This window comes from Perna viridis, chromosome 7 (genome assembly GCF_037379345.1).
Source record: "Perna viridis isolate PV_CMFRI_1.1 ecotype Kerala chromosome 7, ASM3737934v1, whole genome shotgun sequence".
Classification (NCBI taxonomy): Eukaryota; Metazoa; Mollusca; class Bivalvia; order Mytilida; family Mytilidae; genus Perna; species Perna viridis.
This window is the reverse complement of record NC_142451.1, coordinates 11,180,514-11,197,201: the sequence shown is the minus strand read 5'-3', so window position 1 is coordinate 11,197,201 and position 16,688 is coordinate 11,180,514. Positions and strand designations below refer to the sequence as shown.

The 16,688-nt window shown below is 32.2% G+C and overlaps 1 protein-coding gene across 2 annotated transcripts in view; it reads left to right on the top strand.

Moving 5' to 3' along the window:
• The first annotated feature begins 10,533 nt into the window (after positions 1 to 10,533).
• The window catches only part of LOC148611311 (glycerophosphocholine phosphodiesterase GPCPD1-like), a 43,130-nt gene continuing 36,975 nt past the window's right edge, over positions 10,534 to 16,688 (top strand). For both annotated transcript variants that reach the window (XM_088591743.1, XM_088591742.1), the window contains exon 1: positions 10,534 to 10,681. The gene's annotated coding sequence lies outside the window, so the exon portion shown is untranslated. The remainder of the gene's footprint in view (positions 10,682 to 16,688) is intronic.

Sequence of the window (16,688 nt, the reverse complement as noted above, 5' to 3'; positions counted from 1 at the left end):
TGGACAAAAATTTCATGATGATCTGTGACCCCAGAACTCTTTGATCGTGTAAACAACGCCGATTAGGAAAATGCTGAACGAAATACACTTGAGTAGTCTATCCAGTCACCCTAGAGTATTTATTCTATAGTCAAAAATAGCTTATTAGCTATTTACGTTCAATATTATCACAATTGATACACCTGGGACTCTGTTGATGACTTATGTCGATTTTCGTAGTCAGAATATATTTTTCTTAATTGCAAAAACATGGAAATTTCGACTCCCGCGAAAATTTACATAAATTCGACTCTACAAGTTATTGCGTGACTAAATTTAATTTTCTACATTAATGTAAACCACTAAAACAAATTTTCAAGAAAGAATTTTTAAAACTGTTAAAAATATAACCCCTACCCTTGGAAAACTGGTCTCAGTATCATACATAATTCTCAGTCACAGCATACCGACATTGTGAAACTCATATTTTAGGTATTCATAATTAAGATAATGATTTACTCAACATGTCTGATCAATTCAGGCGTTTGAATTTCTTTATAGGATTGCATTTACTATAAAATCAAGAAAAGGGGAATTTACAGAATTTCTTTATCACCCGTTATTATCTTTCTACAGAATACTGTAGTTTAAACAAGTGTTTGTGTGATACAGTGCACGTATATAGTGTCTAAGCTTTCAAATGAGCCAAAGTAATTGATAATTTAACTTTTCCAAGTCAAATAAAGTGAGAAATTACTACCCCTATCCATGAACAAAAATACCTCAACATGAACCAAAATGTTAGTTTTAAGTTTATTAACGGTGTGCAATAGGCATGCTGGGTGCTATTGTTTTCATCATTGATATATCCAACATTACTGCTCATTTTATGAGCATATTATTTTAGTTTCAAGGCGACAATAATGTGTTTTCGTATATAGAGGAATTTTCGGAATTTCATTTTTCTTCCATTTCACTTTTAATTGGCATATTTTTTTAAAGTACCGTACTTCAAAAAAGCTTTTGTAAATAAATACTACTTTATAGTTTAGTAGCATTCTTGTCAGCCTAAGTTATAAATATTTGAACTTTTTCAAGTCAAGTTAGTACAAGAAGTACCCCCTACCCATGAAAAAAAATACCTCAACATGAACCAAAATGTTTTATTTAGCATATAATCGATGATAAAAAGACATGCTGGGTACTACTGTTTTAATTATCGACGTATTCAACTCATTTCATAGGCGTTTTGTTTCCAGTTTCAATTTGCAAATATTGTGTTTTTCATAGTAAAGAGGGGATTTTTTTTTTTTTTTTTGATTTCATATTTTCTTTCATTTTAAAACCTGTTATGTGCAATTGTTTTAAGTACCGTACTTCAAACATGCCTTTACGTATCTAAACATATTTTTTTAGAATCTTAGCTTTCTAATAAGCATAGGAGATGTGCCGTATTAAGGTATTTTTTATGATGGGTAGGGGCAATATTTGCACAGACTTGACTTGAAAAAGTTCAAGTACTTATATATCTTGGGCTCATTACAAAGCTACTACAGTATATAGTTGTATTTTAATATACAAAAGCTCTTTTGAATTACGGTATTTGGAAAAAAAAGTACGCCAATTAACGGTGAAATGGAAGAAAAATGAAATTCCGGAATTTTCCCTTTTTATGAAAAAACACATTATTGTCGCCTACGCTCCTGAAATTAGCAAATACGTTGGATGCATCGATAATGAAAGCAATCGCCCGCAACATGCCCAGTGTACGCCGTTTATATGTTAAAAATTAACATTTTGGTTCATGTTGAGGTATTTTTTTTCATGGGTAGGGGTGGTAATTTTTGCACCAACTTTACTTGGAAAAGTTCAAATATTAATTACCTGGCCAATTTGAAAGTTTGGCAATATACAAATCTACTGTATCACACAAAAGCTTGTTTAAACTACGATATTATGACAAAAGTCAATAACGGGTGATATAGAAGAAATTCTGAAATTCTGTAAATCCCACTTTTTACGATTTTATAGTAATTGTAACTATAAAAAAAAATCACGCGTCTGAATTGTTCAGATATTTTGGGTAAATAATTATCTTTTAAATTATGAATGCCTAAAATATGAGTTTCACAGTGTCGGTATGCTGTGAATGAGAATTATGTTTGATACCGAGACCAGTTTTCTCGGGGAAGGGGTTAAACTTTTAAGCATGTAAAAAAACAAATCTTTCTTGAAAATCAGTTAATGGTGCTTTATTAATTCAGGAAATTTAATTTCTATCGAAATTTGAGATTTTTTAGTCGAGTAATATTTTGTAGAGTCGAAGTTATGCGACTTTTTACGAGAAAATTGAAATTCCCATTTTTGCATTATTTATTTTTATTATTATTATTATTATTATTTTGTTTTTTTGTTTTTTTGTTTTATAAATTCTGACTACGACAATCGCCACAAGTCACCAACAGAATCCAAGAAGTATCAGTTGTGAATATCCCGGACATAAATAACAAATACTAGTAAGCCATTTTTTACTGAATAATAAATACTCTAGAGGTGTTGACATTGAAAAAGATGTCAACTTAAGCGATTTCTATGAGACAGAGTTCCATTGCATTCATTTTGATACAAAACCCAAGTGTTACCACAACTTTCTAGGTATCATTGTAAAGCTGAGACATTTGGCAGCATATGGATACATAAGTGTGTGAATTTACTTCGTATTGCAGAAAAAAAAGAAGTTTGAAGTATAAAAAACGGAAACAAAATGCTCCAAGGACCCCAAATAGCTCACCTAGTTATTTTGTTTTTCAAGGACAACAACTCTAACGAGGAGCTGTCCAACAATTTTGACTCAATGAACACTTTGGTAGGACTTATAAGAAGGATCCTTATATCAATTGAAAGTTTCATTCTATCTATTATAGTTTTCAAGATATTGGCTGAAAACTGCTAAAACAAATCTTTCAAGGGCAAAAAATGTAACAAGAGTTCATCCAAAAAGTTTGATCACCACAAACATTTGTAGGTCGTATCATAAGGATCATTTCAACAATTTAAAGTTTTATTCTATCTATCATAGTTTTCAAGATATTGGCTAAAATCTGTAACAAAAAAAAATCATTTTTCACCTTTCAAGTGCAATAACTCTTACGAGGAAACGTCTGACAACTTTTCTCCCAAGAGACTTTAGTAAGCCTTATAATAAGGATCATTCAGCAATGAAAAGAATTTGGCAAAACCTAAAGGTTTTGGAGATATATACAAAACAAAACTATTGTCTGACCCCTATGTTCTATTTTTAGTAACGACGGTCATGTTTTTCAACAAATCAAACCTCCCTACATCAGTTCTATGGAAGACACCACAAGGAACATTTATACCAAGTTTGGTTGCAATTGGTCAAGTAGTGTCAGAGGAGAAAATTTTGGAAAAAATAATTTATTCATTAAAAATAGCAAAAAAACATGGGAAAATGGCAATAACTCCATCATGGCTTAACAGATTACAACGACAATTTGACCACAGATAGATGCAAAATACTTTTAGCCTGTCAAAATGTGGCCAAATTTAACGGTTATGCAGATCTATGCGAAAAAATACGGTATGACCGCTATGTTCTATTATTAGTAACGGCGGCCATGTTTTCGCCGAAACAAAAATTCCCATTTCAGTTCTATGTAGGATACCACAAGAAACATTCATACCAAGTTTGGTCCTAATTGATTAAGCAGTTTCAGAGGAGAGGAGTTTTTTATAATTGTTAACGACGACGGACAGCGACGGGTGCCAAGTGAAGGCAATAGTTCACATGGTCTTCGGACAGCTGATCTAAAATGATTGTTGCCTCAACGAGGTATAAAAAGTAGCCAAAAATACAAAAAAAAATTTGTTTTGAATTGATCAGATATGTTGAGTAAATCATTATTTTAATTACGAATGCTTAAAATATGAGTTTCACGGTGTCGGTATGCTGTGAATGAGAATTATGTTTTATAGTGAGACCAGTTTTCTAGGGGTAGGGGTAATATTTTTAACATTTTTTGAAAATTCTTTCTAGAAAATTAGTTTTGGTGGTTTATTAATGTAGAAAATTAAATTTAGTCATGTAATAACTTGTAGAGTCGAATTTATGCAACGTTTCGCGGGAGTCGAAATTCCCATGTTTTTTTAATTAAAAAAATATGTATTCTGAAGTCATCAACAGAGTCCCAGGTGTATTAATTGTGATAATATTGAACGTAAATAACAAATAAGCATTTTTATAATACAGAATAAATACTAAGGTGACTGGACAGACTACCCAAGTGTATTTCGTCCAGCATTTTTCTAATCGGCGTTGTGACGTCTATTTTGCCTTTTACGGACTGATTTTAAGTTTACACGATCGAAAAGTTCTGGGGTCACACGTCATCATGAAATTTCTGTCCACATCACGTAAAGAAGAAACCACATCACGTAAAGAAGAAATCACTGCACGTAAAGAAAAGAAAATGCGCATAAAGTATTTAGAGATCGACATAACGTAAAGATGAAACGACCTCACGTTATAAGAAAACCATTGCACGTAAAGATAAATCCACATAACGTAAATATATGTTGACATAATGTAATCATAAAACGACATAACGTAAAGACAAAATTACAGAACGTAAAGACGAAATGACGGAACGTAAAGACGAAATGGCAGAACGTAAATACAAAACGACATAATGTAAAAATGTTCCTACATAACGTAAATACAAAATGACCACATGTAATTATAAAACCACAGCAAGTAATATAAAATTGACAACACATAAACAAATGTGTATCTCATCAGACAGTTTAGGCGTTCCATACAGATCAGTGAACCTAATTAACTTGTATCTGGGATTTAAAATACAACTATATGCAATATGGAAAGTATTATTATTGTAATAAATGATTTTGTTTTATCAAATAAAAAATTGTTACAGCTAATGTATGTCTTTTTTTAAAAAATGAAATTCTATTTTTGTTTTGTTTTTTTTGACACATTTAAAACAATAATGAAATTCTATCTTTTTTTTTCTTTTTTTTTACACATTTAAAAAGGCAAACAATTGGAAGAACATGTAGAAATAGAGCATAACCCTGTCAAATTATTTTTATTTATCAGAAAATAATGAGTGCGTTGAGATACAACAGTTTTGTGCGCTGACACTGTTGAAATTATTCAATACGGGTATGAATTATTGCAAATAAGAAAAAGAAAGACGTAGAGCTTGCTCTAGAGTTATCTTCAATGCCCTCTTAAAGATTTTCAGGCCAGTTGGGTTTTATGAGGTGCCAAAAATAACTACATCTATGACAAAGAGAAGGCTTAAAAGGCTTATATAACACTTTCAAGAGACGTATTTAAGAGAAGTAATTGTACACTTGCATGTTTATTATTTTAGAACAATTTTCATTATTTGTCATTTAGAAAGGAATTATAGTATGCATGCATGTTAGCATACCGATATCACTCCTTTGGGTATGTCTTGTATTGATCGTGATCAGAGTATTTGCGGCAAATTAAGAAACGATCCATGTAAAACACAGACAGATCTCACGCAGTAAAATTCATCCCACCATGTTTCGTTTTTGTTCAAATATCATGTTAACTAAATTCATTATGATGTCAGGGGAAAAAAACTTTTGTATCGAAAGCGGATGGCTAAGATATGTTCAAAGTTCCTTAACAAATCAACAAAATCGCGAACATATTAAAGAGTTATTTCCCTTTATTTCAAAATGTATTGTGCTTTCTATCTGACTTATTTTATTCTTCCCATTTCAATAAATTGCACACCAACAATCATTTCTTAGAAAACATTACTCTATTATCTCTAATTTGCGATTTTTTATTTTTATTTTTTAATCAAAATTCGGCATGTGCCACCGCTGCCTAGGTCTTTCATGGACACCCTCCTAAATATATTAATTAATGTGAGATATATAGACTTGAGTAGTCTATTGATAAATGCATATAAGTTATAATTTTTTTATCTATATATTTCAGTATTGTTAATTATTTGAAAAACTTTAAATACGGGCTTGTAATTTATGTTTATATACAAGTGGATCATGCTTTATGCAGTTACATTTGTAACTTCAATTATGCAAGGTACAATATTACTTTATTTGGTAGAAGTTAACAAAATGTCCAAAAACTAATTAATATATATATGTAAATCTAGAATTTCTGCGTATTGACTAACAAATAATTCAGACCAAACGATGAAAAAGAAACTGTCAAAAAACAACCAGTCATACTTAGTCAACCTTTAGTTAAATGTGTGGTATTACAAATGACTATAGCTAACTACATATTTTTATGTGTACTGGTTTTCTGGCGAGGGTGCTACAAAAATTAAATTAAAAAAATAAGATGTTGTATATTTATGTGGGTATAATCATGTGTTACCACTATAGTTTTTTGGTCACTGGCTGTATGTAACAGAGTTTAAAATACAAATTAGTACAAAACACAAATTAAACCACAGATCGCGATGTGTGTGGAAATATCAAGACCTTATAATTTGATATAAAATGATAAGAGGGGACTATAATAGCGACAAGAAGAATTTCAAATATATGTAAATATTAAACTTAATCGTCCCCTAAGGTACTTATCATGTTTTACCGGCGGGGGAGGGGACTCCTCATTTCTGAGGAGGGTTCATTTTTTCTTGAAAGAGTAATCAAGGGAAACAAGGTTATAGCGGTAATCAAAAAAATGTAATCCAGGAACAAAGACCAGACATGGAAAACAGACATACACAACAAAGAACATAAAGTAACTAAAATCATACATACAAAGTAACAAAAGTAAACGAGCAACTCTGACTCCATTAAAAACTGGGAGCATGGACCAGGTGCACCGGTAGGGTAAGCGTCCTCTGCTTTTCTAGAAACACTCGTCGAGTTGCTCATGAAAAGTCAAGTCCGGGTAGACAAACGAGGAAAACTATGACCCGTTGAATAAATCAGTTTTCATGGTGCAGATGGATACACCATAACGATCCACGAGTTCATGATGACGACCATAAAACTTCTGTAGTGATGACTTCAATCTTGTAGCAACATAACCCTGTTCCAGAAGCCTATTTGTTAGAGTTCTAGCACGATACAAAAAGTCTGCGTAGTTTCGGCAAGCTCTGGCATAACGTATGAATTGTGATATGCACACTCCATACACAGGTGCCGAAGGGATGTTGCCACAGATGAAAGGAAAGTTGACAATTCTGAATGAAAAGTCAACACGTTTGTCGTAAATTTTGGTCAATAGTTTTCCTTTACCATCGATTTCTAAGTATAGGTCAAGATATGAGGCTGGCTGAATTCACAGTGTCTGTAGTATCCTTTATCTCAAGTACTTTTGGGTAGATGCGATGTATCAAATCCCCGAAATTAGGATTGTTTAAAGATAATACGTCATCTATATAGCGGAAACTGATATTGAAGGATCTAGCCAAACGATATTCTTTCTTTAAGACCAGATCAGCTGTCAAGTCAGCCTCATAAGAGTGAAGGAATAGGTCAGCAAGTAAAGGAGCACAATTTGTTCCTATTGGAATGCCGACCGTTTGTTGAAAAACACGTCCACCACACTGGACAAATATGTTGTCGATTAAAACTTCCAGCATTTTGTAAACATCTTCCTTTGTATATTTGGAAGATAATTGGGAATTATTTCTTACAAAGTATGAGGAATCTCTACCAAGAACTATATGTTTGTATCTAGGTGTACCATCTTTTTTTAAAAAAAAACAACGATGTATAATGTTTTTAAGTCGGGATTTTAACTGAGTATGGGGAATAGAAGTATACAGTGTTGAAAAATCATAGGTTTGAATGCTATTATATTCAGATAATAGTCTTGAACTGATTGTCTCCAAAAGATCTTTCGAATTTTTCAGGATCCACATTGAATTGATACCACTACGGGAGTAACAAGCGTTGTGGTAGGACTGCAGACTCTCTTTGACAGTTGTGAGTATAGAAGTTAAAAGTTTTGAAAGAGGTTTGGTGGTGCATTTTGCAGATCCAGCTATGAAACGTTGTTTGTATGGATCCTTGTGGCGTTTAGTAATCCAGTACATAGACGGTAAATCACAATCATCGTCCTTGGTAGAGAGACCAAAAGAGGATAGCACAGATTTATGGTTTTCCACAATCTCTTCTTTGGAGAGAGTGGTAGCAGTATAGGTCTTATCACTGCTATTATTTTCTACGTCTACGTCTGATAATAAACATTGGATGTAAAACGTTTTGCAAAAAAAAAAAACAATGTTGTTTTGGGTTTTGTCTGCTTGTACGACAACATGTATAGTAGACAATGTTTTTGCTATATCGGGGTCTTTGAAAAACTGATGTAGCCTTGGCACTCATTGACCTACTTAAAACTTTCATTCGTTTCAAAATTAAAGACCTCACAGCCTTTAACCATTCTGACAGAGAATCAATGTCTTCATGTTCTCGTTTTATCCATTTTCTTGCATAGTCCTCGACGGCATTCATAAGAGTTTTAAAATTATAATTCCAATTTATGGAGCGTGGTTCACGGTACTTGAGACCTTTAGAAAGGATATTACGCAGAGATTCGATTTCGAAAATGGTTAAATCTCCCGTAACGACGTGACCAGAAGGACCATATTTGAATGAAGATGTTTTGCAAGAACAGTCAGGTGGTTTAGCCTTGAAGTCCTCAATATCGAGGTTCTGCAATAGCCTTTTATAATTGAAAATTTTGGATGCAATGGGTGAAGTATAGGAATATGAAATAATTGATATGGATTTGTCTTTGAAATATGGGGGAATTTTGTTGGTAACGTTTTTGTGATGGAGGATGTTAGCCAAATTTATTGCATCTATACCTTTGTTGAAGAAATGATCGTTTTTCTTCATCTTGACTTTTCACACAAACTGGTTTAAAGAGTCTGTGGAAACCAGTATCCAAAATGATGGCAACAAGTCTGTATAATGATGCGGTGGTGTCAGAAACAGGAGTGCCAAGACTTGTTTTGTAAAGGGAGTGTAGTAGAGTGAGAGGTATAGAATAAAGTTTGGTTCTAATGTGATGAAGTCCAATAGGTTTTTGTATGAAAGGAAGGAGACCATCAATGGAGACATCATGTAACTTAGTTGACGTATAGTGGCGATGGCCATGACTCCTTTCCCGTCTTGGATTTTTGTCAAATAAATTCATCACATTTATGCTATTGTTATATCGGCTTGAAAGGTTTCCTATACTTTTGATGTTGTCATTGCATCCGTAAGGTATTGCAGTACCTAGCCTGCGTATCCAGTACTCCTCTCTTCCCTATGATAGTTTTTACTTAGAACGTTTACTGTTCGTAGGATGGTAATTTTTTTTTTCTAAAAAACGAACTTTCATGGAGAGGATTGAATGATCTTGTTGATTAAAGTGTTGATAAACTGTCGGGAATTTGGTGGTGTTAATTCGCGAACGATGACCGCACATTTATTAGTTCTTGCGTTTCTCCGACATATATTAAACCAAATAAGTTGCATTCTAATCCATATATTAAGTTTGTTGATTTGCAACTTAAGTCATCGTGACTTCTTGTATGGGAGGTTTTGTTTGTAAGGGAACTGGAGAAGTAAGGGTCGGTTATAAGAATGTTGCATGTTTTGCAATTTTTAATACAACATTTTGATATGGTACAATGTGGTTCGGCATCATTGTAGTCAAGTATATCGTTTAAAGTGATGGAACATGGTTTGATAATTTTTAAAATAGTCAGAATTTTTGTACTGGAATAGATGGTCTGCAGACTGAACGTGTGATTGGGTACTTTTAGTTGAATTGGTCGGAGCACTTTCCAGTGTGCTAAGATTCCCATCTGTGGACACCACATACTTAAAAGACAACAGAGTGTCCGATCTGTTGTCAGGTTCGGACTTTTTTTATACTTGAAGCTATTAATGGGGGATCATTTTTATGTAGAAAATGAAAAAAGGGGGAGATAATATTACAATAAACGGGGGTCAGTTTTTTTTTTGTGTGTAGTTGTGTCAGAAGGTCTGTCCAAAAGGCGTTACTTGTAAAGAAATTTTAGTACAAATCATGATGGTAAAACAGAAACGACAGATGAAAGTGATGAGGAAAAACAGTCACGAAGAAAAGGAGGATATGATGTAGGTGCGTAGGTATTAAGTCTCCAGCTTTTTGGAGTACCTGCCAATATTTCATTAAAATTTTAACAACCTTGCGCTTATTAACCCTACTTTAAATAAAAATTACTTACTTACTTACGTGTCCATGTCAAAGTGGAAGATTGATCCGCATAATTTGCATGTTACATGAATTCATTGCTACACCTGTCCAGGGAGTGAATATTAGATTCAAAGGCTAGAAAATTGTCCCGTTCAATTATTTTATAGTATACTGTAAAAAACTTAAACATACTCCAGCATAAAATCTGAATACTTTTAACTACTGTATTGTTATTTTTAAAAGAACGGAGGCTTCAAACCGGACACGAAATTGTATTCATTATTTTTTCTTTTTATATGGGTCCCTGTCAACCTACATCAGACAGGGACCAGAAGACAAGGAGTAGTCACGGATGAGAGAATATTTATCGTTTTATTCATTAATCTTTCCATGATTGAGACATCAATGAATGAGTAAAGATTATGGAAATGGCGTAAAGGAAGATATGCACTGGAGATGGTAAGTGGTATGAATTGTGTGTATATTGTCAAAGCTAAAGCTATTACGAATATTTCTATAAAAATATTCGTGAAAAAATATTCGCCCCTTGACCTTACATTGATTTTTTACTGTCATGTCATGAGCAAAGTTTTAAAGAAAATTTATTAGAAAAACTGTTTCTACATTCGTGAATTGTCCAATTCAGTAGCATTGCACATCCCTTTTGTCAATAGAAAGAACCTGCAAGTCTTGTAGACATTGTAAAATGTACAGAATGTATATTATTTGTACTGTATAATGGATAAACATGAGAAAGAAGACAAGAAAGCCTTAGATTCTTTCTTCAGAACAGAAACTGATACTATGATAATAGTTGACATCCGAATAATTATTTTGATAAAAACATTGCTCCTAATAAGTAACATCAAAACCATTCGTATTGTTTATAAAATGGATATAACGTGAGAAAGAAAACAAGAAAGCAATATTCTTTCTTCAAAACAGTTATGAAAATAGTTAAAATCCAAACAAAACATTTTGAAGGACACTTTAATCCTAGTAAACAACATCAAAACCATTCATATTGCATAAAATGAATAAAACGTGAGAAAGAAGACATGAAAGCAATATTCATTCTTTTAAATAGTTATGAAAATAGTTGACATCCAAATAAAACATTTTGAGAAACACTTTACTGTTTACGTGTATAAATAAAGTCAATATTGAATTTCCCAAATAAAACACAAAGTGAAGGAACTCAGCAAGGAATTTGTTTTTGTTCCTGCACATAAAGCTGCAAATAATATTGTTGTAGCTGAGGCTAGTAGCATGGAAGATTCTACTACAATGTATGTTCTGGTTTCCCAAACTTCACAAATCACCTTATAAATATAGATTCATTTCCTCTTCAAGTCATTGCTCTACAACTAGACTTTCTATTTTACTTAATAATGTGCTCAATACCATAAAAAATCTTAGTGTAAATTTTTGTAACAAAACTTACGAAAATAGTGGAATTCACTTCAAAGGGTATTTTTTTGAGTGTTAAAAACTTACTTGAGGTGCTTGATAAATTACATGTCCATGTGGGATCTTTGGAATCTGTTCAAAGTTTTGACTTTTCTACATTACACACTACACGTCCACACAATCTCATGAAACAAAAATTCACATATCTATCAGATGATCATTGGATAAATCAGGGTGTGATTACATTTTTTAAAATATTTGTTCGAATTCTTTTAGATCATGTTTTAGTAACGTTACATTTTCGTACACTTCGGCAAAACTGATTATTGTCAAGTTATTGGGATTCCCATGGGGACTAATTGTACATCACTTATTGTGGACTTATTTCTGTACTGTTACAAATCACAATTTATTGCTAGAATAAATAAAGACCCAAACAGCATTTGGTAAAAAAAATTAATATTTCTTTTAGATATTTGGACAATGTTTAGGCTCTAAACAACGATGACTTCAGTATTCATACTAAATATATTTATCATGTAGAACTGTCTTTGAATAAAGCAAATATTGATAAGAATGTCCATTTCTTGATCTTAGTATTCATATCGATAATGGTAAACTTAATACTAAAATCTATGATAAAAGGGATTGTTTTTCATTCCTTATTGTCATCTATCCGTTTTTAGATGGTGATGTTTCGTTGTCACCAAGGATCCGGAAACAGTAAAAAATGCCAGTCATTGACAAGTAAATTTTGCAAATGACTGACGACCATTTTCCAATATCGGGCATAAAAAATTGTCAACCCTTATAAATTATAGTCTGCGTGGTTTTATTAGTGTATGAACCTGTATCGTAATTGTTTATTGGATATCAATTGACAGCTGTGCATCAATATTACCTGATGTGCAGCCACCTATGACTGATTTAATAACATAATTAAATTAACGGTACACGTGCAGACCCATTGTGTGTACAAATTAATTGAAGTGACTCAGAGAATTTTCATACATTTTTTACTTGATTTATTAAAAAAAAGGTTTACAAGTCCATCATTTTCCCGCCAATCTTTCAGAGGTAACAAAAGCACATGATGAATCAGTGGAAGTTTATGATTATTAATTTTTTTATTGAATCTTTTTAACAGAAGTCAACAGCCCATTTAAATCAGTATACAAAATTTATTCACGATTTTCTTTTATAAAAATCAACATTTTTTTTCACCACTCAGAAGTTTTTCGGCTGTTTGCCGATGTGATGAAAAAGTCTAAGGGATACAATGTTTTGTTTACATTTTAGACCATCCACATGTGGCTGAAACCAAACTCTTCCACTCGTTCCGATATTTTGTGAAAGACAGAGTATGTTATGAAATAACACAAATTCCAGTTTTTATCTTAAAATACATTTAACTACATAAAAAGTTTTTTTCAAAGCTTATTTTTGATCTGAGCATGTAAAAGACTGACACAAAGGTCTGCTGAAGTTTGATAAAATGACCGGAGTGGGCTGTCAAAATTACTGGGCCCTTGCTTGTCACTATCGTATGGTGTTTTCATATCATAATTAGTTTGATTTGCTCATATTTGTAACAATGTTTCAGATTTTAACAATAGGAATCTTTATGTACAATGTAACAGAGAAATTATTACATCAAGGTTTTTGATATCACAAGCTCCTAAAAACATTCACAAAATTTTTTAACTGATACAAGGAATTCACTCTCAAATACACATGTACAAAATGTACTTGTAAAGGATTTATATGTGTGGGTATCTCTCACCCTTCGTTTTACGGTAATATTCTACACAAAGCACAGAAATCTTGATACTCATTCAACAAGTTAACTAAACCATTGAATAGACTCATTTGTAAAGGATGTAGTTATGATATTGTAGTAAAATCGTTAAAGATAGCATTTTTTGGTTTTTGAACAAAATTTGTAAATGTGTTTGAAGTTGGATACCATTTAACTATCGATGGCCGATTTTACTTAAGAAATCAGTAATTGATTGACATCAGTTTATTTAGAAAAACAGTCGTAAATAATATGGGAAGTGCAAATGTATGATTATAGTTTATTTTACATCATTTAATCTTTTAAATTTTGTTCATGCTACATGTAAAATTTTCATTAGAATCTAAAACCCCCAATGCTAACAGCACTTTGATTTGGTATTAACATTGATTTATAGGGTCTTTACATAGAAATTAAAAAATAAGAAGTCTTTACATAGAAATTCAAAAATAAGAAGTTTTTGGCATGACATGTCATGGGTTGTGTCCTTATTGTATGACTTACGATATATTATGATTCTCAACCCTGCATGGGAGGATTTGGGATTAATTTTACTTATAATGGGGACATATAACTTTTTGTAGGTTTAAATTAGTCTGGAGCTGGCATGTCAATTACAAATGTACATGTAACTGCTAGTAGTCCTTAGTTTGTACATTTGTGTAATTTATAGTCAGTTTCTTCATTTCCATTGTAACAAGGGACTCAGACCTTTTTGAACTGATTTTTAGGTTTGTTTAATTGTTTAATACCTGTACAGGTATTTTTTCTATAGGGGCCAAATTTTAAAGGGGTAGGGTTGTGTATATGTATATTACAAATCTACACAATACCTATTCATATTATATGTTATATTACTGTTCAGATTGGCTCCACTCACTTGCTTTAAAATTAACACACTATGTCATCCTGCTATTAAAAGTGCATGTATTACATGTAGCATCATGGAATCCTTCTTGAAAAATCTATGGACATCTGAAACTTTTCTGTCAATACTAATACTCATGACAACCATTTTTTTATTACTATTTTATGCATTTATAACGATTTTTATATGTTTTAAAATTGACAAATAGAAATATTTGAGTTATTGTTTTTAAAATCCGGTTTATTTTGAAAGTCCTTTTGATGTTGTTATTTATAATAAATGCTTTTCTATAGGGTATGTACATTGCAAGTTGCATAATGTCAAATGACTCCATGGTTTCATAAGAATGAGTCCTTGTCTACTATTCAAATGCATGGTGATTTGTCATTAACATGCTGTTGTTTAGTTTTAAAAGCATTTATGTCTTTTTGTGTCAAAATACCAATGAAAACTGAAAAATATATAATTTTCTCTAATTTTGCTTCAATTTTCATACCGCTTGACTGATTTGGAAAAAAATGTTCTCATCACTAGTGACTTTTTTGTTCTCTGCGTTCGATTTGCTGAGAAATCAATTGTCTTGGACTCCTTCTTCAGGAAACATTGTGTTCTAAGTTGAATGGTGATGATGAAAAATTATTTTGAGCAGCCATTTTCCTACTAATTTTTATTCTTACTTTGATTTCAACGATATTTGGTATATAAAGTAAACATGGTCTCATGAGTTGAATGGTGATGATGAAAATGTTGTATAGCCATGGTTTAACTTCATTTTATATTTTTTCAGCAAATGTATACTAGGCTAATGCACCCTCAAACCCAGTGGAATAACAGGGCATAGGAGGACCCCTGCCCAAATTTTTCCAGAGGTTCTATAACACTTTGAAGGCATTTTCAACATTTCATAGTGCCTTAGGTCCTCAGTTGAACTGAAAGCATCCATCAATATATGCTCTTTTTCAGCAATTTTTTGCCACACATGGTACAATTTAACACAGCATGATACCTTTACTTACTTAGTTAATAGGGCATGATTTTCCAGGTGAGTGATTCGGGCTCTTCGAGAGTCTGCTAAGGCCTGAGTCTCCCTTGTAAAAGTACATTGTAGCTAAACAGCTGTACATGTACATAACTAAGGTTTATGTTAACCCTTTTTCAGTCCACCCAGCTGTAAGGGCAATATGAGCTATTTTGCATTCGTCCTCATCAATGGTCATTCTGGTCTATTGTTGTTAACAATTTTTGAAAAACCTTTGATAAGTTCAGTACTATGAAATACAGGTTACTGTACATGTAAGTTCAATTTTTAGCAAAATCCAAAATGTAGTTTTTGAGGTAGACCATTTTGAACATTTTGGGATCCCTCTTTTTTCACCATTACATGGGGGGTTACATTTAATGTTCCCTTTATTCTCTATTTTTTGCCTTTATCATGTTTATTTCAAAAACCGTTACAAATATACAAAATGTAAGAAAACTAAGAATTCTTAGGTTCTTCGTCTGAGTAGATCCATATTCCCTACTTTTAAGTTATTTGTATGACACATATACTATGTAAGAGTTATTCTTCCTTTTATGCCATTTTTACTATTTCTTCATAATTTTTAGTTCTTTATTTGCAAAAATATAGCAGTTGGATGGAGATGTTTTCATGAAGTTCTGTTGACCTTTTTTGGATTGATTGTCCTTTTTTATGTTTCTTTTTGCATTACTTATGTTTTCATTTTTAAAGATCAACTCCTTAGAAACTTCTAGGGCCAATGTTTGAAACTTTATAGGGAAATTGAACTCAATGCTCTTTACAACTGATTCATTGTTCATGTTCAAATGGCGTAGCAGATAGCAGGAATGGTATAAATACATATTTATAGGGTCTCTTTAATTGATGGACTAAATGTATTTATTCTTCCAGGTGAATGATTCAGGCTCTTTATAGCTAGGAGTTAATTCAGTGGGTTTTAAAAGCACTTTTCAATAGTCATTATTCATGTACATGTACGTGACTTGCATAAAGGATTGCAAAAACTTAAGTATTATATATACAATGTACGGTATTGCCTAGCTCAGTCAGAAAAATGTAAGTATTCTATGTACAATGTACGGTATTGCCTAGCTCAGACAGAAATACTGGCAAAGTACAAGATTATTTTGGTTTTACTGGCTATGAACATGATGAATGTAGTAATTTAAAAGAAAAAAACTGCTTCAGTCACGTTATTATACGGTTAATGAATATTTCATTAAAGACTTTGTACAGTCATGTGCATGCATATAAAAACATCATATCTTTGAACACCATTTCAAGTACGGTGTACAGGTTTCCTTACACAAATTACAAAAAAAAAACAATATTACCTTTCTAATTTCTGAAAATTTTATCATTTTTATTT